At 37.1% G+C, this 24,278-nt stretch overlaps 1 protein-coding gene across 1 annotated transcript in view; it reads right to left on the reverse strand.

Annotated features, from left to right (window-relative positions):
* Positions 1-12,551, reverse strand: part of Hdc (histidine decarboxylase) — a 179,753-nt gene extending 167,202 nt beyond the window's left edge. The window contains exon 1 of the mRNA XM_083142564.1: positions 12,437-12,551. The gene's annotated coding sequence lies outside the window, so the exon portion shown is untranslated. The remainder of the gene's footprint in view (positions 1-12,436) is intronic.
* Positions 12,552-24,278: the final 11,727 nt, after the last annotated feature.

A 24,278-nucleotide genomic window follows, 5' to 3' on the forward strand; every position in this document is an offset into this window, starting at 1 on the left:
CTTGAAGTACGTCCCCCTCGGTTAGTAAATTCAACATTTGGTTCGTCATTAGCTCTGAATGTTGTCGATTAATGTATCTGAGAATTCACGAAAGCCCTCCTCCTTCCATCGATACCTCCGAACTGCTTCGGGGGCAGCGCCGCCTGTTGCCCCTTCCCTGCTCCTCTCGTTCATATTTCCTCCCCCCCCCCTCCGTAGTTCAGAGTAGCAACTTTTGTAACGAAGTGTCTACGTAAAACGCGAATACTCTGCTCCTAGTTTATTCTATATTATGCTTGCCATAAGGCATAACACATCTTAAAAACCACAGGACTTAATCACGAAACCTAACAATCACCAGTTCTAAGCTAACGAATTCTCAAACATACGAAGAAGCATTATAAGCAGAATCACAGAAGTTTTAAAATTCAATAAACTTTGATTAAGAAAGTAACTTTTATACACACTTAATTGAAACACTTACTTCTTCTTCTTCATCATCATCATCATCATCATGTTGACTTAGGTCAGAATTTGAAATACTTAAGCAAAAACTTAATGTGCTTGACACATAACTCTAATTATCTCACTGGAAACGATGTGGTTTTGTTTGAAGCCGCGCATAGCATGCAAAGATGGCGAAGGTGCGAATGAGCCTGCAGAATGTACGTCAACAAATGAAAGGCGTTTCATATCACCTATTATTACTTGAAATTTCTTGTTTTTGCATTCAGTGTTTACTATATTGCTTTCAGAGCATATATAAAAAATTAACACGCGAGAGGGAACGGGATTGCGTTAAGAGGATGGGGGAAGCGACTGCAACTTCCAGCTATTTGTAACACCGTGTACCGCTTCGCTTTGCCCATTCGCTTTCTCCTCTTCTCTGCCGACATGCGCGGCCTTGCTCCACAGACTTTTGGGGATTTGACATGTGCCCACCCGATTGTCCACCCCAAAATATTCAAGAAGTATTAATAAGTATTTAGAAAATTACGAATGCTTCAATAAAAATATATTATTGTCTTGACTCCATGCATATTTCTTACAAATATTGTCGATACGAGAAAGGCTCTCAATATCATCGTGCCACGAAGTTGCGCTGCCTTTGGATTTACAGTAGTTTACCTAAGTTGCTGACCAAGGCAGTTTATTAAGATAGAAAACACTTAACAGGTAATGTTTCAACCCTGTATCAGGGTCTTCCTCAGACGAAGAACTAAACTAAAATGATGAAATATACTACACACAGAAAGATTACATGCACATACCAGGGTCACTAGCCACACAACAACAAATCAAGTTCACAGTCCTTATCTAGGAAGATTTCTCCAAAGGAATTAAACATATCACCTCTTGACAGTTGACTAAGGGGTCTACTGCACTGACAGGTGATTGACAGGTCAAGATTAGCAAGAGTCTAGAACCACCTGTTTACCACTCACCCATCCCTCCTGCCTTTTTGGATATGGATGAATACCTCCTCCTCTGGTCTTCTTCTTTTCTCTTCTTTCTTCCTGCTTCATTCTTCTTTTTCCCCCATTCCTTTTCTTCAACTGTCAAGAGGTGATATGTTTAATTCCTTTGGAGAAATCTTCCTAGATAAGGACTGTCAACTTGATTTGTTGTTGTGTGGCTAGTGACCCTGCTATGTGTATGTAATCTTTCTGTGTGTAGTATATTTCATCATTTTCGTTTAGTTCTTCGTCTGAGGAAGACCTTAATAAACTGCCTTGGTCAGTAACTTAGTGTTTTTAATATGGAAACAAGGCTTAATAATATTACTAGTTTACCGAATAAGATAGCGAAAATTGTAGCGAAATATGGTGAGGGATAATACCTATTATTTATAATTAATTAATGTCATATTTAAAACTTCAAGCATAAGACTTGTGACGGAGTTAACACTTCTGTGACTACAAGCATGTATTACAATATCCATCTAAAGCCAAAGTGCACTTTTATCGAAGTGGAAGTACAAAACATGCAGGGAAAATATCTAGAAAAACCAAAGAAATAAATAAAAATAAATTCACATTAGTTCCATTTGTAATGCAAAATAACTTCGATCCATGACTAGGCTTCTTTCACCAAGCATTTTTGTTAATGGGCGACTTACTTCGCTCGTGTGGCAATTGTCAGTAACTGAAACTGTTTCCAAGAGTTTCAAAGCGTTATGAAAAAGAGAAACTCCATTTGTGTGAAGGTAAGGTGTGAACAGAAGAAATGCCACATAGCCACAATGAAAAAAAATCACGTTTTACCAAACTTATTTAAACGTGTTTGTTTTCTCACTCTAAGCATATTTCTATTGAACCACATCGAGCATTTCTTTCTCCTGCATCAGTCAGGTCACGATTATTAAGCAAGTAATGAAATCGATTTTTCGATGTCCATTTTGCATGTATTACTTCATTTTGCAATTTTTAGTTTTATTTTGTGTTGAAATTCACGTTTTTATGCTAGGAAAGTTGAATGCAGAATGAACAAAAGTACGTTCAAATATTTTCTAACAGGCATTAATTCAATACAAAGATTCATGTTGGCGGCTACACGTATCCATTTCGAACACTCCTATGAGCCAAGTAAAAGAACCATTCGATAAGTCTCAACGAAGAAGCACTGTTCTCTTCAGTTAAAAGTTCATAATATTATTAAAATTGTATATTCAAAATCATTCATTTGAATTATGGACAAAAACAAAAAAAATATTTCTTCACTATTGTCGGGGTTTATTTCTTTTTGGAAAGCACGTCAGTAGTAGCAAATAAAGGCGGACAGTTGTAACTTTAGCAATTGTTGCATGAATTAAGCAATATACTCTAATCTGCCACCTAAATGCCAACTTTCCTTCTGGATTGTATTTTACAGACTAACGAGGCTCTGGCGTCTTACACCCACTCGGTATATTCCTCTGTGGACCTTGTTATGTGATCTGCCCATATGTGTTTGTGACTGTACTTTCATCTATTTAATCTCATCATAATTCATCCTCATCTTCACGATTAGCCAAAAGTGGAAGAAAAACTAACTCAAATCAAACAAATCAATTAATCTAATCTACTTCGATAAGCTAATTAACAGTGTAATCTATGTTAAATTTCTTCTTAATTGAAAGGGATAGGACAAAAGATCCACTTACAAACCGAAGTACACTGTGAGCAGTTGAAAGGCATGGGCAGGGAGACACAATGAAGGGAAGGGACACTTAAATAAGGCAAATAAGGAATGTCATATGCAGATTGACACCGGGAAGATAGCAATGATAGTCAAGCGGCTTTACAGCAAGTGACGACACGGAGTCACTTCCTAGTCTTTCCTAGATTGGAGTGGATAGATGAAAATTTAATCAGAAGATTTGGTGAACGGATTACCCGTGCGCTCACATGTATGTGTGTGAAACGAAAGATAGAGATAGAGGGGGGAGAGGTAATGCAAACAAAGGAAAATGGTGGCAAAATATAAATAAGACTGAATAGAAAAGGCGAAAGAAATACAAAGGAATGCAGGAGAGTGCGAGAGAATATGGGTTTGTGAAAATCATAAATTTTATACCTGCACACCCTAATTTATCCATATTTGACTCCTGCCCACCCGGTCAAAATTTTCTGGCGCCGCCCCTGACGCGCACGTTGAAATAGAGATTGGCGGCGTGTTTTGTGCATGAATGATTCCTACTGGTTAGCACACTGCCTCAAGGATAATCTATTTATAGGATACGACTCTGGCATTTTTTTCATTGACTTGTGCGAACGTTTTTTGTACATCAGAGACTACCCCAGCACAAGCAGAACCATCTGGTGGGGGAAGAGTTGCTGTTTTAAGTCCACTTTGTGCACAGTAAGGCTAATCGGGACTGGACCTACAGTTTAATTTGGGATCCGAACCACTTGTGCCTCCACCGGGTATCGAACCCGGGACCCCTTGTTTACAAGGCAATGACGCTACCACTGCGCCATGGGGGACTCCCTGGTGGGGGAAGACAACACTCGAATAGTAAGGTGGTATCTAATTTGCCTCCACCTTGAACCAAAGAAACAAAATAACAGTTTATCAGTGTGCCATGCTATCAGTTCAATTTACTGGAAACAGGGTGAGCAGTCCAAGGACCAATAGACTTGTGGAATACTAATATCGTATTTGGGTACCTTTGCGGAACTTCTAAACAACACAATCTTTGAAAGCAAAAATGACATTAACAACTGCTCATTATATTTACTGTCCTTTACGATTTCGTGTTATCTTTCTCTTTAGTTTCGTTCCTAATATCAGCTTTCAACCATAAATAAACTATAAATGTGTGTGATTTAAACCAACCTTCCTTATCACCGTGTGGACATAACCACCTCGACAGCATAGTAGAACACTGTTACCTTGTAAACAACTGGTTTCGATAAAAAACACACGAGAATGACAGCAGTTCGGGCCCCGAAGCAATGTTCGAATTAACACAGAAAATGTTATCCCCGGCAAAGAAGAATTATTTTTAACCCTGTCAGGGATGTTTTATGCCCCTCAAAGAAAATAGAATTGAAAGCATACATATAGTACACCATTTTTTAACTATGTAACAAACAAATAAAATCATTCCTGTCCATTAATAGTCCAGTCATCAAAAATTTCCGCCAAAAAGTATAGCAGCCTTTTGGATTAAAGGACAACATTCTGAAACTGGCAGGCTGTTTTCCACATACGTTTTCATACCACAGTGCTCATATTTTACATGTATTAAAGTGCTCACAAGAAACTTGTAGGCAGATTAGATGGACGTTAAGTTTAGGTTAGATGGTCGTTAAGTTTAGGTTAGATGGACGTTAAGTTTAGGTTAGATGGACGTTAAGTTTAGGTTAGATGGACGTTAAGTTTAGGTTAGATGGACGTTAAGTTTTGGTTAGATGGTCGTTAAGTTTAGGTTAGATGGACGTTAAGTTTAGGTTAGATGGACGTGAAGTTTAGGTTAGATGGACGTTAAGTTTAGGTTAGATGGACGTTAAGTCTAGGTTAGATGGACGTTAAGTTTTGGTTAGATGGTCGTTAAGTCTAGGTTAGATGGACGTTAAGTTTAGGTTAGATGGACGTTAAGTTTAGGTTAGATGGACGTTAAGTCTAGGTTAGATGGACGTTAAGTTTTGGTTAGATGGTCGTTAAGTTTAGGTTAGATGGACGTTAAGTTTAGGTTAGATGGACGTTAAGTTTAGGTTAGATGGACGTTAAGTCTAGGTTAGATGGACGTTAAGTTTTGGTTAGATGGTCGTTAAGTTTAGGTTAGATGGACGTTAAGTTTAGGTTAGATGGACGTTAAGCCTAGGTTAGATGCACGTTAAGCCTAGGTTAGATGCACGTTAAGTTTAGGTTAGATGCACGTTAAGTTTAGGTTAGATGGACGTTAAGTTTGAACTTGGAAATAGAAATTGGGTTAAGTTTTTGGTGTTATGAGTTCGATATCTCTTTTGGTGTGAGAGTTTTGATTATTTTTTTTAGAATGTAAATGTAGCAAGTGTTTCTAAATTACGTGTAAAAAGAAAAGATCTAATGACCTAGGTTAGAAACAATTTTCTAAAGTAACGCAAGGCAATAGTTTAGTTTACTGACTGGTACATATCCAAATTTGTAAAGAAAATAATAATAATAACAATAATCTACCTCCGGAATGAAATCACAAATTCGCCACTGAGTGTTCATTCACCCCCCCCCCCCCTCCAAGCAAAGAACATAATTCGCACAATGCCCCGAAGTTTAAACTGCAGGTCCAATGTGAGTGCTGCCCTGCTAAGCCAAAAAGGCGTAACTCCATTTCAGAAAATTTGAGAAATTTTGCAAAATACGATTCGCCATTCTTCCCGATTACCCTATATGAGCATAAAGTGGACCTAAAGGACAAACTTTGCCAGCAATTCACCTACGGCTGTACCTTTAATTTCCCCTCGTCGCCCTTCAAATACCATCATTTATGTATACGTACCATCATTTATGTATATATTTATATATGTGTAATAATATAGGGTTAGGCAAAGTAGATAGTAGAGGATTTGAAAGAGCTAGGATAATGTGAGAAATGGATTATAGATCACTGGTATTCACAAAGACACGCCATTTACAGCGTAACCCGTAACCCGTGCCGTAACAGCCCGGTCCAGTGTTGCCACATGAAGGGAAATTCGGACTAAAATTTGAGACAAAAGGGAAAAGGCAATTTTGATGAAAAATACCACAATTGCAGGGGAATTTTAAGGTTAAATGTTATGTTAATTTCGAATTTCATATCCACATTTTTATGTTATTTATTTTGCTATTCCTTCTTGTTTCAGCTCCTTTAAGTTTATTGTACGTTGCTTTTATGCATCTTTGGATAAATAGTAACGATGAGGATTAACGATTAAATGGATTCCTGACCAGGATTCAAACCTGGGACATCTGGTCAGGAAGTGATGAAACTGAAATGTGATTTATTTTTAAAATAATATTTCTTATTGAAACGAATAATGAATTCAACGGAATACTTAATTACATACTACTACTGCTTCCAGCACCACCACTAATAATGCTACTACTACTACTAGCCTACTACTAATTATTATTATTATATAATTTGCTTAGGTGAAGGGAGAAATTGGTTCATAAAGGGAAATTATGTCTTCATATTGTGGCAACACTGGCCCGGCCTCACTCCAACCAGTTAGAGAGTGGCGTGTGGTACGCACGACGAGTTTACTATGACCGGGTTAGGGTATTCATTCGTAGCTCCTCAATTTCCATACACTGGCCGAAATCTCAGGAGAAAAGTTGTTAGCTTCCCCAAGGAGATTCGAACCTGTCACGGTCCTTCCTTGCCCTCCCCTTCCGGACGCCCATACCCCTCGATTACCATTTATGTCACTGAACAACTTTTGTTAAGACGAAGGTCAAACATTATACACTATCTACCAAAAAGTAATTGGGCACCTATGATGGTGGTTAATTTAGTATCTAATTTGAATCATTTAGTATCATTTATTAGGGCCACTGGTGGTTGTTCGTGGCACAATGAACTCACACACATACTGTACAATACTAGACAATGACATGCTCCCAACCTTGTGGCGTTTTTACGGAATGGACCCCTGTTACTTCCAGGATGACAATGTTAGGTGGCATGTTTCGGAGGCTACTATGCAGTGGTATGCCGACAATAATGTTCACCGATTGGTCTGGCTTGCACAGAGTCCTCATCTCAATCCCATAGAACACCTTTGGGAGGCATTGGACTGGCGGGTGAGGTCTCGGGAGATGCGTCCAAAAACATTGTCCAACTGAGTGAGATCTTGCAAGAGGAATGGCGACACATTCCAATGGGCGTCCTCCACAAACTAGTCGAGAGCATGCCTGGCAGAGTGGCTGCTGTTATAGCAGCAAGAGGTGTCTCCACGAGGTTCTAACAGGGTTCGCACCACCAGACAACCATTTTGTATATGTGCCCAATTACTTTTTGGTAGATAGTGTAGTTACGAAATATTTTACTGTGTATCCTGCTCCCCCTAAAACGCAAATACTGTATGTAAAATCCATTTTACAGTTCCAGCCCCCTCCGAAAAAAAGTTCCGCGAACGCTTGCGCATCCACTTTATACTGTAGATCCAGTCCCGATTAGCCAGTCTGAGCATAAACTGGACTTTAAACAAACTTGTTTTGGCGGGGCTCCCATCGGGAATTGAAACATTGGTTCTGGTAGGTTAACGAGGCTCTGGTGCCTGAATCTACATCGAATATCACCCTCTGTGTGGTCATGTGCCTTGTCCACCTGTGTGCCATCTTTACAGTCTCAGCTTTTATCAGTTCGATAGCGATTTTAGTTTTTCGATGTTTTTCAATTCCCTCTTGATAAGAAGTTTTTCTCCATAATATTTCTTCTATAAAATATTTGTACTTTTGAATTCACTTGCTTTAAATATGTTGCTTTTACTAAGTAAGCACCAATGAGGTATTCTCCATGTTACCGCCAGTGGAGTCACGTGCGGTTCTCATACGAGTGTTCACAATAATGTTTTTAGACTGAATGCAGATTTACTCCTCTCCCTTGTAACTTCATATTCAATTGAAAAAGTGAGAATAACAGTTCAATTTATTTTCAATAATTTCCCCCCAAAATCACGCTATATTTGAAGTAATACAAGAAGGGCCCAGGGGAAATTGTTACTCTCCACCTTAAAATCCGCCAGGTTTAGCGAATTCTCGCTAAAGTTTGCAACTATGTAGCACAGACCTTTTCGAGTCCCCCTAGACTTGCCTTGTATATCCTGCACTCTGGTGCCGAATGTAAAAAGTACTGCAGCTTGCATGAGTGTTCGCAAAGCGAAGTGAACACCTTCGGGGTATAGTGGTCAACAGCCCCTTAGCTGTCAACTCTATGCAACACGCACATCAATTATCTTCAACGCCTTCCATGGAACACCATGGCAGTCAGTGTTACCAACTATCTATATAAGTTATCAGACGTGAAAGAAGTCGTGTCAGAGTAAATTGTGTGTATATACTCGTAAATCTAACATAGTATTTCTTCGAATAAATATAGCTACGTATACGTGTGTGCATTTAATATGTAGGTAATTTAAGATATATACATTAGTGTTCATGTGCTCATGCGAACATTATCAGGCGACGCGCCTGGACCGCGTCTACAGCTCGTAAACCAACGTTTTTCTTGTATGTTTATATATTTATAATTAGGACGGCGTACTAGAAGGTATGCAATCACAGCACAGAACGGTTATTTTGACAAAATCCTGTTTTCATGCTGGCTTCTTCGGGGAGAAGGGATTCTAATGTTGTCGCCTTTTGCCCAAGCGGTGGCCGTAATTTGCCTGTTCGTCCGCAAGTTCCTTTGTAGGTAAACGCGGCAACAGAGGATCACTGCCAGAAAGGCGTTCCCCGGGCCGGATCCTAGGCAGTCCTCACAATAGTTTTATTATTATATGAGTACTTGCACATTATATAGGGCCTAACCGATGGCGCATTGGTAGCTTCGTTGCCTTTTAATCAAGGGGTTCCCGGTTCGATACCTGGTGGAGGCACATAGTGGTTCGGATCCCACTTTAAACTGTAGGTCCAGTCCCGATTAGCCGTACTGTGCATAAAGTGGACTTAAAACACTAAATCAATCAATGCTCATTATATATTATGCAAATCATGAAAACAAGCTTTTGAACCGGAATTTAAGTAAATTATTTAAAGAACTTAAAGACTGGTTTAAATACGCCACTGATTGTTCTCCATCTCACCCTTCCAGGTTTCCTCCCCGATTGTACGCGGGATGTGCGAGGGGGCCGAAGAGAAAATGTGCGGGTGGCTACTTGTTTTTAAGAAAAAAGAACGCGGCCTTAGTGCAAACAGCATTGACGGGAGAACACTACTTGTTCCTTCTGCTTTCTGTGCCGTTATTGGCAGCGGCAGTGTTGCTCTCGGTGCTTCAACACTCAGACTATTTTTATCCTAATTGTAGTAAGGGTGTACCAGTGGTGTATTATGAAAATTTGACCTGGTTTACGGCAACAATTCCTATTTATTGTATGGTTCGATTTATACACCCCCATGTAGAAATATAACGGAAATAAAACACCAACGTAGGAATGTAAGGGGGCAACTTCAAATTTTCCGGCAATTTTTGTAATTTTCATAAAATTTCCCTTGTTACCTAAAATTAGACCTGAATCTATTTATACCCGCCAACGAGTAGCAAGACAGACAAAAACGGATTCCCATCAGAATAAATTAACATCTCTGAATTAATCTTCATGAATCTTTAATGTAAAGGTATGTAATTGTCTTCTACATTTACAAATAAGTAATAAGTATATTTACTTTATTTCTATTGTGCACAGAAAAGTTCAACATTATTCGTGTTTTTCTGTCATTTTCGGAGTATTTTCTTTGAAGTTGAACATTATTTTGGTGACTTTTCTGTCGTTTTGGCCAAGAAAACTTAATACTTGCTTTAGTTTTCTCTCGTTTTTTTTAACGTTTTTACAAGTTTATAAAATTAACGGGGACCCATTGAGATTAAGAATGCTGTATATCGATATTTTTTAAAGTTGTTGATTTCGATTCGTTTTTGTTATATTGTCAAAAAGTTGCAAATGAGTTTGTATCGGATTCTTTTAAGATGAAATAATACTTAAGAAGTTAATTGTGCTCTTTCAATTCTTGCAACGTAAGTAATATAACATTATGGAAACCCAGTTGAGCGGTGAGGACTTCCAATTTAATTATTTTGATTTGCTTTATTTTACTTCGCTTCTTGTGCCACTTTTGGCTAATTTGCGAAGATGATGATATGATGAAATTGATGAATGGACACTCACTAACATCCATGCCCAGGTCAGGATTCGAACCCGGGACCCCTGGCGTCGTAGCGTGATGCTAACCACTCCGACACGGGGGCAATTTAATTATTAAGTTGAGTAATAGTCTGCTCATCCTTCGCGTACTGTACGGACTATTATATTCAGTGTAATGCATAGTTGCACGTATCACAATGCACGAACTGAGAGAAATGGTTGATCCCGAGAGTTTCATCCAGTTGGGTTCTCTGCGAGCATGATCCCTAACGTCTTTAGTATGTTAGTTACATGGCAGAAAAAAATGTTATTGGCAACGATGAATCTGTAAGGCATGGCTGCATACACACAGAGCATCCCCGTTGGCGTTGTTTTAACATCGTTGCTTTGTAATCAAGGAGTCCCGGGATCGATACCCGGCATTGCATTGACTTCGAGTCCCACTTTAAACTGTAGGTCCGGTGCATAAAGATGGACTTGAAAACCCAACTCAAACCAACAATAATACACACAGGATAAAATACTGTTTTCCAGGGCTGCTAGCACCGACACAAGGCATGAATTGGCAAAAATTTGTAAAGAAAATTGTTTCTTTGATGCCCACTACATGCTGCCAAATTTCGACTATAGTTCACAGTAAACCCTAATTATCAGCACAGGCGATTGGGTGCCAAAACTGGGGTGGGAGAAAGGACAGTTTTCTTGCACTTAGTACAGGAGGCTTAGTATTATGAGGCCATAGTACGGGGGGGAAGTGGGGGAGCAACTTTTCCCCATGCCCCCCTAAATCGCTACCACAGCTAATAATCATGTAGCACAGAATTTTACGAGGAATGGAATGTGTCTATATTCTCACCTTTAAAATATAAGAACCTGGCGGCAATAATTCGCGTTTCCAACTGTAGCCTTAGGCTAAGTTACTTTCGTTTTAGTCAACCTCTTGTCCACTCCTCATCGCCGCGATTAGACAAATGTGGCAGGAAATCGTCGTAAAATGACCAAAATTCAATCAACCAATCAAGGGCACAGCCGGGACAGTGGTCATTCGTAACACACAGTGGCGCAACCACAGGGGGAAGGAGGGGCATTGCCTCGCCTCCAACCTTGGACGGAAACCTACTCTAGGGAGCAAGGGGGGAAAACGTTGAAGTAAAGAAAAGCAAGGCTAGAAGAATCTAAGAGCAGCAGGACAAAATTATACTCGACACGAAATTTGTTTTCATATATTTCTTACATTTTTCTTCCAGACAACCAAGAGCATATGCAGGGCCAATTGTCCCCACTCCCTCGATTTCAAATTTTCGTTCGCAATATCATTCTTTTCTGTAATGCATTGCAAATTACTAGAGAGAGAAGTAAGACCATATATGTACTTCAGACTGTTGCTACTAAACAGTTTTGTTTTAAATGTATGAGCAACATTCAATATGTGCAACATTAAAGAAACATTCAATATGTGCACAATTTAGTGTTAACATGTTGCGTATATATTTTCTTATTTTACGTAGCTCCATGTGTAAACATATATCCTACACGAAAATTAGACATGTCATACGTACAAAAATAATTATGTTCGTCATTTTTGTCTTTCAAGAATACAGATTGTGTACTTGTTTTCAATTATTAGCTAATGTGAAATTGAAGGTGTTGAAAAAATTACCAGGAAAAAACGCCTATAATATTAATAATGTAATTATTATTATTCATATAATAATTATTATTATTATTATTATTATTATTATTATTATTATTATTATTATTATTATTATTGGTAAGTTTATCCTCCTGGTACTTGCCCCCTCCCCAGACAAAAATTCGTGGTTGCGCCTCTGGTAACACATTAACAAAACTGTTAAACCGAAACTTAAAATTTTTTTGTTTGTCAAAATCTGCCTTTGTAATGTCATAATGGAAAATTTTATTAACAAACATCTCTAAAAAAGCCAGTTTAACGGTTTTAAAGAAGGGTTTTGTTGGAGTATCTATTACAATGTAGTATTGTAATATACAATGAAGTTACTGTTTTGTTTCGTGAAACTAAAATGCAGCCAATAAAAACACAATGAAGATACTTTTTTTGTTCGCTATTTTAGGAAACAAAAATACTGGTTATTCCCGGAATTAATTGTTTCAAAAATTGCACTTACCGCCTTGCAGGAGAATCTAAGATGATTGTATCAGCAAAGTTTCGAATTCTGTGTGAGATAGAGAGAGAGAGAGATGTTCTCTACGCTCGTGTCCCACTAGTTCAACCACAGCCCGCCAGGTGCCTCCACAGTGTAAAGCAAAGTTGTCACGCGCCTGTGACTTTTAAAGCCGAGTGAAAGAAATCATTCTAACTTTTTGAGTCAACTCCCCCGCCCTTCCCCATCCCTCCCCGCCCCCTCTTCCCGGTTGATCGCAAGAAAGATGTTCTGGATGCATTTCGCCTGTTGCTTCGTTCGCGAGAAAACGAAGAACACGCCCATTTCACGTGACGTCACGCTTACGTCGCCCAAGGTACGCCTCTCTCTCTCTGCTCAACTTTTCCCTGCCCGGAAGTGATGGGAACGGGAGGGGGGGTTGACCGGAAATGGTGTAAGTGGGAACAAGAGAGAGGAGAAGAGGCTGTATGCAACAGGTTACTTGATAAATGCCTGCATAGTGCACGCGTTTCAAAGAGCTGTTTGGCAAATTTTGAATTATCATCATTTTCTCGAAAATTTGTTTTTTTGTTTTGAATTAACTTTATGCACAGATAGGCTAATTGAGATTGGACCTACAGTTTAAAGTGGTATTCGAACTACTGTGCACTTACACCAGGTATCGAACCCAGGACCCCTTGATTACAAGCCAACGACGTTACCACTTCGCCACCGGGGAGCTCCACTTTTACACACCTTATTGCATGGTAAAAGAACACGTTTCACTATTTTGAGGCACAGACAAAGGACAACAGGATTTGGAAGTAACGAGTTACTTGTAACGCCGTTAAAAGTAATAGTTACTTTTTCAAATGAGTAACTGGAACTCAGTTACTTTTTGGAATCTGAGTAACAGTTACTACAGTCCCTACCAAAAGTTTAAGACCACCTTGTCAAGTTTTTTCAGACAAACAGAAAAAATACATACGAATGCTCTTCATGGAATAAACACTCTAATACGAAATTAGAATTATTATGTAATGTTATTGAAAGTTACATCAAGATCAAGAAAGTGAAAGGGCATATTGATGCACTTATAACTAATAGATGCAATTAAAGGTACAATTTGTAAAATCATTAAATCTGAACTTTGAAAATATACTTGGAAACAAACATTTCTCCTGAAATTAAATGAATGAAGTGTGAAATTTTAATAGTCAATATGTCCGCACATTTGCACATGTTTTCTCATGCTGCGGACCAATTTCTGGCATTCTTGGGGCGTAATCTCATTCCATACTTCGGAGATCTGTTCACGAAGTTCCTGGACATTCCTTGGCTGGCGAAGACCAATATTATTCCATATGTTTTCTATAGGATTCAGGTCCGGACTTTGTGCTGGCCAAGGCAACAATGGGATTTTCCTCGCTTGAATCCAAGCCATTGTTGCTGTTGAGGTGTGGCAAGTCTCGCGATAATCCGGTCCTCGTGTACAGATGTTACCCTGGGGAGGCCGCAGTGTGGTTTATCAACCACTGTACAAACTATAAAATTTCCTCGTTGGTACTGGACTCCCAGATGTTCGGGAAATTTATCAGTCGCCGCACCCATGCCCCGGGTGGGTTGCACATCATACTGGTCTATCAAACACGACGTCTGCGGTGACGAAACAGCACGAACATTTGGAAATGCGTACTGCATTCGCGAAGAAGAAGGCTCGCCCGCATCAAGAACGTCGCCAGGTGGCAGCAGTGTGCCTCCAGCGAGCTCCTTGTTGCTAAGTGAGCAGAGTTGGCAACGTAATTTACTCATTACGTTTTTTACGTAAATTACGAGTAATTTACTAGTAATTTACCTCGCGTAGAAAACCAGTTCTTTTTTACGCAGATGTAAAAAACTAATTTTATTTCGTAAATTAATAATATAAAAACTACTTTCATTACATTAAAAAAGTTTAAACTTTAATTTTCTTACAACAGCACAAAATCATTATTTTCTGAAGATTGTTTATACAGCCACCTCACGCCCTCATCCTTACTAACAGATTATTTAAAACAGAACGCTTCACATATTTTTAAATATTGATAAACCTGTTGAATACGTCTTGCATAATGCCCTGTGACATATTAAGTTTGCAGCAACTTTTCGCATAGATCCAAACGTGCACGCAGGATCTAGTTCCGCTGCAATACTGACGATTTTCTCTCAGTCTGGGATATGAACAGCTCGGCTGTTGAGACAAGACTGGCTCGGAAGATTCTGAGCGCCGTTCTCAATCCGAAAAAAGCCATAGCGAGAGGCACAAGAGGTCATTTCATAGTTTATGCAGCACTCTTCACGCTACTTGAAGTATCAATGTGCATCGCAAATGAACATATTTCTGGATATGTTCAATAATCTTTGGCCTGCTCTATTCAGAACTAGACGCTAATGTAAGTTCAAGCTCTGAGGTGAGGTGCTGAAAAAATAAATATTTACATTTGGTTCAACTCTGAAAGTTAACAGGATGCTGTTGCTCTGTGGCTGCAACACATTAGGATGCTCGATATTGTTCGGAATTTCATTCAAGCCGAGCGTATTGTTAAGTGGAGTTTACATCTTCAATGACCTTACGCGCATGTTTTCCTTCCGCTGCATCAAAGCCAACACCTGTGCTACAAGTGAACCAGAAGCATATATTCTAGGGGCTATCTGCGAAACCTGAAGTATAGAGAATAAAATAAAGGAGAAAAATCGATCAGAAATTGTAAATAAAATTATTCATATCTGTGAGATGATGATGGTGATTCTGGATTTGACAACCTGATTTCTTATGAGTTGGCAACCTGATTTCCTATGAGTTGGCAACCTGATTTCCTATGAGTTGGCAACCTGATTTCCTATGAGTTGGCAACCTGATTCCCTATGAGTTGGCAACCTGATTTCCTATGAGTTGGCAACCAGATTTACTATGAGTTGGCAGCCTGATTTCTTATGAGTTGGCAACCTGATTGCTTAGGAGTTGGCAACCAGATTTACTATGAGTTGGCAACCTGATTTCCTATGAGTTGGCAACCTGATTTCCTATGAGTTGGCAACCAGATTTCTTATGAGTTGGCAACCTGATTTCTTAGGAGTTGGCAACCTGATTTCTTATGAGTTGGCAACCTGATTGCTTAGGAGTTGGCAACCAGATTTACTATGAGTTGGCAACCTGATTTCCTATGAGTTGGCAACCAGATTTACTATGAGTTGGCAACCAGATTTCTTATGAGTTGGCAACCTGATTTCTTAGGAGTTGGCTACCTGATTTCTTATGAGTTGGCAACCTGATTTCTATTCATAGCCTAGGACCACGTGACATAGTGAGATAGCCCATACCTTAGACTGAGTATACGCCACTGAAGTGAACGTCTGTAAACAGGAAATGATGAAATTTAACATGCTAGCACCAGCTTCCAGAAATTCTGCAATGGACTCTAAGGTAAAGTGACCAGTTTAGAACCGTATTTCACCGTATCATATTAGTTTAATGTATTGGCAGTGGCGGCGATTAGGGGTGTGCGGGCGTGGAGAAAAGTGTTGCCCCACCCACCCATACACACTTTTTGTCCCCGCACTACGGTTCTTAATTCCAAGCCCGTGAATTTGTCCCAAAATTATCTGTCCTAATTCCATTTTAAATTTTAAATACCCACCCATTTTAAATACCCGCCCCTCTCGCTCAGTTAAGACACCTACTCGCAGCTACTGTGTGTATACATTGTAAAACAAGAGAAGCAACATGTAACAATCGCAAATCAACGAAACACTTCAGAAAACCAGTGGCGGCAATTGGGGGGACGAGGGGGTGCAGTTATCCCCCCTCACTTTTGCCACTTTTGCCCCCGCACTATCCTAAACCTTATCCACAAATGGAAATATACTGCTTTTGCCCCCCCCCCCCCGATTTTGTAACCCAATCGCCTCCACTGCAGAAAACAATATATTACGTTCTCACTAATTTCATAAGAAATTGAACACGTACATTTATGGAAACACATGAATCTGCATTAAACTACATATCTCCTCAACCCTTAACTCTAAAGGCACGAAACAAAAACCAATCTCTAGAGGATATCATAAGTTATGAATTTGGTTCAGTGACTTTAGGACGTAATTTACATAGTTTCTTTAATATTTGCTGTTTTTTGTGTCGAAAACCAACTTTTACGCTAATTCTAAAAATTAAAGAAAATATTTGGATCTCTCTAATTGAATGGATATTTATGGTAGCTCTATCAAACAAAAACCATAATTTAGCAAATTTTCTGCTCTTCAATTTTGGTTATCTTTACTTTTTGTGTACAATGCACCGTTTTCGAGATATTTATTTTTAATTTTCAAGGTGAATTTTTGCCGCCATTTTCTAAGATGTCGGATTTTCCCCAAACATTTGGATTTCGTATTTTTAATATATTATTTACTATACCATTCCGCACAATCTGGTACAAACAACATTTTTGTTGCAATTATTTCCGGTTGAAATCGTTTATTTCCTCTACTATTCGTGGAGGTGATGTGATCGGCACCATGCTCCGGCAGTCTTTATCCCACGAGTTGCCCCAGGTACCCTTTAATTAGAGGAACATAGTAGGAACAATTCCAACCTCTGGAATCGAACCCTAGTCTCCCGGCCAACAGTCAGACCCAATTCCGACCGTTGTCCTGTTCGACTGACACTCTAGGATGGAACGCGATCTGTTTCATATCTGGGAAACTTGGAAATGTAAAGATCTAGAATTTTCTACAATTGAAGGTACAGTAGATGTTAGTAAACTAGTCAACTGCCATACAAATGATTCTGATTGGGTCATTCGTCTATCTTTTTCGTCTTCTTCTTTCGTATTCAACGCTAAGGTTGGTTTAACCAAGCTCTTTATTATGTTATTGTAAGTCCACTGTAACAATTATGAAAGTGGCGGGGATGCGCGGGAACGGTATCCCCCCAGGTAGCAAAGCATCCCCCCAGCTGTCTAATTGACGCAATGTTAGCATCCCCCCACCATAGGAACATCCCCTCCAGCTAATATTTTCCACTACAGGTGCTGCACTATATACACGGATAGGTCAATCGGGACTGGATCAGGGGATCAGAACTCCTATGTCCCTCCACGGAGTATCGATCCCGGAACCCCTGAATCACAAGGTCACGACGTTAACACTATGCTATATTGGAGAGACCCAACCTGAGTAGAAGGGGAACGCGATAGTGGATGTTGCTATTTAATATTCGCAATTAATTTGTATGTACTTATAACTAATTTGCACAGGTTTTAATTAATTTGCATGTACTTAGAATTCATTTGCACGTACTTAAAATACTTTACATTTATGTATTTACATGTTTATAACTTTTTATGAATATATAAATATTTATTTTATGAAAAATATGTATATAGAAGGTAATTAGAGGTACTAAACGGTATGCATATGGTTTTATATTCATTACTGCAAAGTATGTAATGTATCAATCGATAATAATTAATGTTTATAATATTGAAAATAAGAGTTTACGGTTTATGAACCGCTATGAGTGGTGGTAATGGGTGTAGGTACAGGTCCAATTACGATTGGGGACGGTCCCGCTACTCGAACCCGCGATATGCAACGGTAATAAATATAGTGCACTATGTAATAATGTTATATGGCATGTAATATATTAAGCGGAGACGAACTATGTATAACGTGTGAGCTGAGTCTGATGCCAGACAGACAAGGGTGAACTCCGCGCAGGTAGAGGAGAAAGGAATTTGGGGGAGTGTGCGTTCAAAGTCAAATGACGTCAGAACGTCAGAACAAAGAACGAACCTGATTGACCAATCAGAGAACGCGTCGGTAGATTTTCAGAACCGGTTTTTCCAAGGTTAACCAGTACGCAATAACAGGGGAAAGCTATGCAATACTGTAGGGCAGGGGAGGGAATCAACCAGACAACAAAGGATGTCTGGAATGCGCAGCAAGGGTCAAATCTCTGAAGCTATGCGTCGCTTGTAGAACCGGTTTCGGCCGCCAATTAATATTCCGCTCAGGGTTGCTCTAAGGCACAGGACGCTTTAGCGAGGTTTTTGGATACCCAATTAGATTGGAGCGAGAATTTTACTTTGAACAAGGAGAACGAAGCGTAAGGGTTTATTATATGTACTAGGAAGAAGGGAGACCTATCAGGGACTGGGCCTACAGTTTTCACTATTTGCTTTTATCACGGGGTATCGAACCTAGGACCCTTTAATTATTGATTTAGGTAGTAAATTTATGTTACTGTGTGCTATTTAATATATTATCGAGTTTATTTTTTACCAAACTTTGACTTTATGTCAAATCTTTTACAAGTTTTTATGTATTTTTATTCAAATAACACAATTTCATCTATTCAGGCAACATTTTTTATTATATTTTCAACACACAAACTGCATTCTTCAATTTTTAACTAATTATTTTACAACTTTATGTTAATTTTTAACAAAATAACACTATTTATACTATTCAGGCAACATTTTTTCATTAAATTTTGGATTCACAAAGACATTTTTCAATTTTTAACTTATTATTTTACAACTTTATGTTAATTTTTTACCAAAATAACACTATTTATACTATTCAGGCACCATTTTTATTAAATTTTAGACTCACAAAGATATTTTTTCAACTTTTAACTTATTATTTTACAACTTTATGTTAATTTTTACCAAAATAACACTATTTATACTATTCAGGCAACATATTTTCATTAAATTTTGGATTCACAAAGACATTTTTTTCAACTTTTAACTTATTATTTTACAACTTTATGTTAATTTTTACCAAAATAACACTATTTATACTATTCAGGCAACATTTTTTCATTAAATTTTGGATTCAGAAAGACATTTTTCAATTTTTAACTTATTATTTTACAACTTTATGTTAATTTTTTACCAAAATAACACTATTTTTACTATTCAGGCAACATTTTTTATTAAATTTTCGACACACAAAGTGTGTGTTCTCAACTTCTATCTGTTTATTTCATAAGTTTAGGCTTATTATTACCAAAATAACACAATTCAATCTGTTCAGGAAAGATTTTTTAGTTATATTTTCGACACACAAAGTGTGTGTTCTCAACTTTTATTTGTTTATTTCACAAGTTTAGGCTTATTATTACCAAAATAATACAATTCAATCTGTTCAGGAAAGACTTTTAGTCACATTTTCGACACACAAAGTGTGTGTTCTCAACTTCTATCTGTTTATTTCACAAGTTTAGCCTAATATTTACTCAAATAACACGATTTGAACGTGTTTTTTTATTACATTTTGGACACACACGCACTCACACACACACATCCACACATCCACACACACACACACAGATATATTTTCCAAGTTTACAGGATTATTCTCTAGTTTACTCAAATAACACAATTTAATCCAGTCAGGAAGGATTTGTTATTATATTTTGGATGCACAAAGAGATGTTTTCAACTTTTTTACTGATTTTTTGCAGGCTATGTATTAATTTGTATTTATTTTGTTTTGTATCATATATACATTTACAAATTTTTAATTTAGAGTTTAGTATTTATTTAATTTTTTTTCAAAAACACTAAAGAAAAAGTACTTTTAGCTAAAATGTAAGCCACAGAATATATTATTATTATTATTATTATTATTATTAGGGTTTACTGATTTCCACTATGCTATTTTTGGTTCTGTATTTCTATATGTATTTATTTAGATCAGGTTACGCCTGCTACGTAGGAAAGTTTTGTTTATTTTAGAGTTTGCTGAGTATTTTGTTACTTTTATACTAGGTAAAGTTTTCTAAATATATCAGGAAGGGCTCCATCCATATACTTTTGTTTTTGCTGTTTGGAGATGATGCGATCAGCATCACTCTCCATCTGCTTTTTATTTTATGTACCCAATATTATTTTGAGGCTTAGTGAATTCTAGAGCCTATTTATGCAGGAGAGAGGGCTTGAAAATTTTGATTTCAGATAACCCACAACTATTTGTCAGAGTATTTTAAAGGATATTTTATATTTATTATGTGCTACTAGAATATCAAAGCTTGCTTAATTTTTATGTCTGTAACGCTGTTATTGTATTTCTAGCTAAGGTTTACTGGATAAAGTACACGAAATGTTTATCATTTCGACTATTTACTTTTATACGAGGCCAAATTTTTAGTGTAACGAAAATTATTGTGTGTCTATAAAGACTGAAATCCCTTTACCGATGGGTCCATAACTGGACGCTTACCAACATTGTTTCTTTTTTAAAAAAATATATATAACCATTTATCAATATATTCTCAATTCACAGGACAAGACGAAGTTCACAGACGACTGACCATATGGACCATAGGTCCACTTGCTAAACTTTTTTTCTATGCTAGAAGAATAATTTAGCCTTATAGCCTTTTTCAAGGTATTTTTGAAGTATTACTGGTTTTTTGGGTGCATCAACATTTGGGTTATTTCTATTTTCTTTATTATACGAGGCCACAATCGCTATCTGAACACTGAAATTCTCTGATTGAAACTAAAACCTTAGGCTGTAACTAGGGATTTAGTATGTATATCGACAATTTATAGGACAACACGAACCTTACAAAGGATTGTAGGTGATGTAGGCCCACACGCCAGAGCTTTGTTAACCTGCAAGAAGCATTTACAGCTAATGCTACGAGGAAATGAGGTTGATTTTTTACTGTTTCACAAGAATGCTATCTTTTATACACCCAATATTTGCTTTTCAAGTAACTACATGTACCAGAAGCACTTACAGGCCAACTCTAACTAGACTTCGACTTATTCTATATCAGGTGCTAAATTTATAAAGAACTATGATTGTGTATATTTCTGAGGAAGTACGCAAAAGCAGATTACCCGATTAAAGTATCTGAAAAACATATTTTTCTATGCAAGTATATTTTTATTGACTGGATTATTTAACAGATCAAACAGGAAGACTGCAAAATTCATTAAATGTAGTTCTATAGTATAGGTGGTTTCAGAGATATAAAAAGAACAAATATAAGATTTCGCTTTTTTTTGCTTCTGAGGCTAATCGCGACGCTAAGGGTAAATGGCCAGGAAATGTAACGGAGGAGAAACAATCCCAAAAGTTATGGGCTGCATGTAAGTTAATACCACAGAGATATTACAGTAGGTGTAGGTTCTTCCACCAGAACATTTCTATCATAATAATACTGGTTATGCTGTACTGTTAGCTAAAGATGCTGATATTTGAGAAACTTAAAAGCTTATTTGCAAAATTTTAGATAAATAATAATCTGTTAGACTGTAAACATATTTTATATCCATTCTGCAAAAGATCCGATGACAAAATTTAAAAATTGTTATCGCCCAGACAGGGACTCGAACCCTGGACAGATAGGTTAAAAGCCTAACGCTATACCAACTAAGCTATCTGGGCACAAGGTATTCTTTTTTTGAAAAGTTAGTTATGTTAAGAAATATATTGAAACACTTGAGAACACTTTTGGTCTGGTTCGACAGACAAGGAGACAACATTTCTAAATTTTTACAGACTGGGTGTATTTTTCCACTATAGAGGCCTTCACTATATGTAATTCGAAACGCTAAAGTTCAGCTAGCTTCCAAAATTGAGGTAAAGATTGTGTTTGGCGAGATTAACAAGTTACAATTATATCCAGTTACGGACAAATAAAGCTAAAACTCTTAGATTTACTGTACTAGCCAAGTTTTAGTAACATTTTCTTCACTTTAGTACAAATACCAAAGAAATAGGTATATTTTATTTATAATTTGACAAAATGTACTAGTATTTAATTTACAAAGTTAGGTAAAAAGCAGTATTTTTTAAAAATATTGTTACTGCCTTCAAATTTTATGTTATTTAGCCACTAACAACTGATTTACACTGTTTGGCATTCTTTAAATAGGAAAAGAAGGAATTATTTGTTTATTATTTTTACTTTATATTTATATTTATTTAAGAAAACAATTCTACAGTTTAACTTAATTTTAACAAATTGTTACTAATTTATATATCAAAGTTATGTTATTTAGAGTGTATCAAGGCGTATAAAGTTAATATTTGTATTTATCAGTTCAACTAACAATCATATTTTACACACAAAAGATGTTGTTTACAGTTAAATTACTTGAATCAGAGAATAATATTTTACAGTAATTGATTCATTCAGCACTTGTCAGTACTTTTATGCTTCAGAAAGTTTTCTTAATTTTCTATTACGCATGCTAGTTTGGCCTATTTTTAAAATGTATTTCTAAGGCAAACTGGTTTAATTTTCTGCTTATAATGCAAAGTTGACATAGTTTTCGCACAATGCATTGTACATTTGTTATATTCTCTACTTACAATTCAAATATTATGCTTATTTAATGTATAACTAACTAACTCTCTAGCCTTCTTAAACCCGAAGGTTCATGGCTGCAGCAACACATGCCTTTCATCTGTCCCTGTCCTGAGCAAGATCTATATACTCCTTTTCTTCCCTACCAATTTCCTTTTGGTCCATCTCTACATTATCCCTCCATCTTTGTTTTGGTCTTTCTATTGGTTTTTTACCATCAGGTTTCCCAACAAGAATCCTGTATACTCTTCTTTCCTCTCCCATTTGTACCACAGGATCTACACACCTAAGTCTTTTTGATTTAATCATTCTAATAATATCTGGACATGAATACAAATTATGTACTTCCAAATTATGTATTCCTCTCCACTCATCTGTCTCCTCATCTGTTTTAGGTCCAAATATTTTCCTAAGGATTTTATTTTCAAATACTCTCAATTTATGTTCCTTTTTCAATGTAAGGGACCAAGTTTATTTACTGTATTTAACTTTTATTTTTTGTAATTAACAAAAATTAAAAGCTTATACTGTAGTTATTATATCTTTTTCTATCAGCTTATTTTGAAATTAATATTATTAGGTATAGTCTTTGATTTATAACTATATTGCTTTTTTTATCAATTTATCTAAGAGTACACGCAGACAAACACATGTGTTCACACTTTTATGTAAATAGATATGCCTTTTTTCAATATTTTAGTATGAAGATTGCACTTTAGCTATTTAAGCAAGGGTAGGAAAGGTAGGATTTCTGAGAATTTGTTGCAGGATTTTGTTGTCCAAGTATAGATGAGAACTGAGCTGGGAGACTGTTTTGAACCTTTTCATGAGAGTTTGCATGTGAACTGTATGCAAATTGAGCACTATTGACTGTGCATGCTTCTAAGTTTTGCTGTTATTTTACATCAAGTCTGTGAGACTGTAGTCAGTTTTCCCATTTCAAGTAGTTTTTATTGATTGTATTTGTATATGTTGTGGGGACTTAGCAGTTTTATGTTATGAGGCAGTTTGTTGTAGAATATTTTTACATGATTGTTTTGAGATATTGAGTGTCTGCTGTTTTACTTGTAATTAGTTTCCTTCTTGTGTTGTGTATTTGACTATATTTTGTCCAAGTTCGTAGTATTTAGAATAATTGTTATTGACTTGTAGATGTAGGGAGTAATAATCCTTTGCAAGATGCCCTATACTTTAGTCTGAATATTATTCTTAGTGTTCACTTTTGAAGCCTTAGTATTCTGGTAGTATTATTAATGTAGAGGTAAATTAGGCTGAAACGTAGGCATTTTTTCTGATAAATTATACTCACTTAGTTGTTTCAGCAGGTAGAAGTTCCATGATGGTTTACTGCTGATGATGTTCATTTGCTCTTCTTATGTACTACGTATGATGTAGCTTACTTGAGTAACTGGAATTTTCTACTGAAAAAAGGATTGCTTGTCTATTTTATTCCTATGTTGTTGAGTTTGTCCATAAGCAAGCCATGTTTTTTACTCT

This window comes from Lepisma saccharinum, chromosome 21 (assembly GCF_977018435.1).
Source record: "Lepisma saccharinum chromosome 21, izLepSacc3.1, whole genome shotgun sequence".
Lineage (NCBI taxonomy): Eukaryota > Metazoa > Arthropoda > Insecta > Zygentoma > Lepismatidae > Lepisma > Lepisma saccharinum.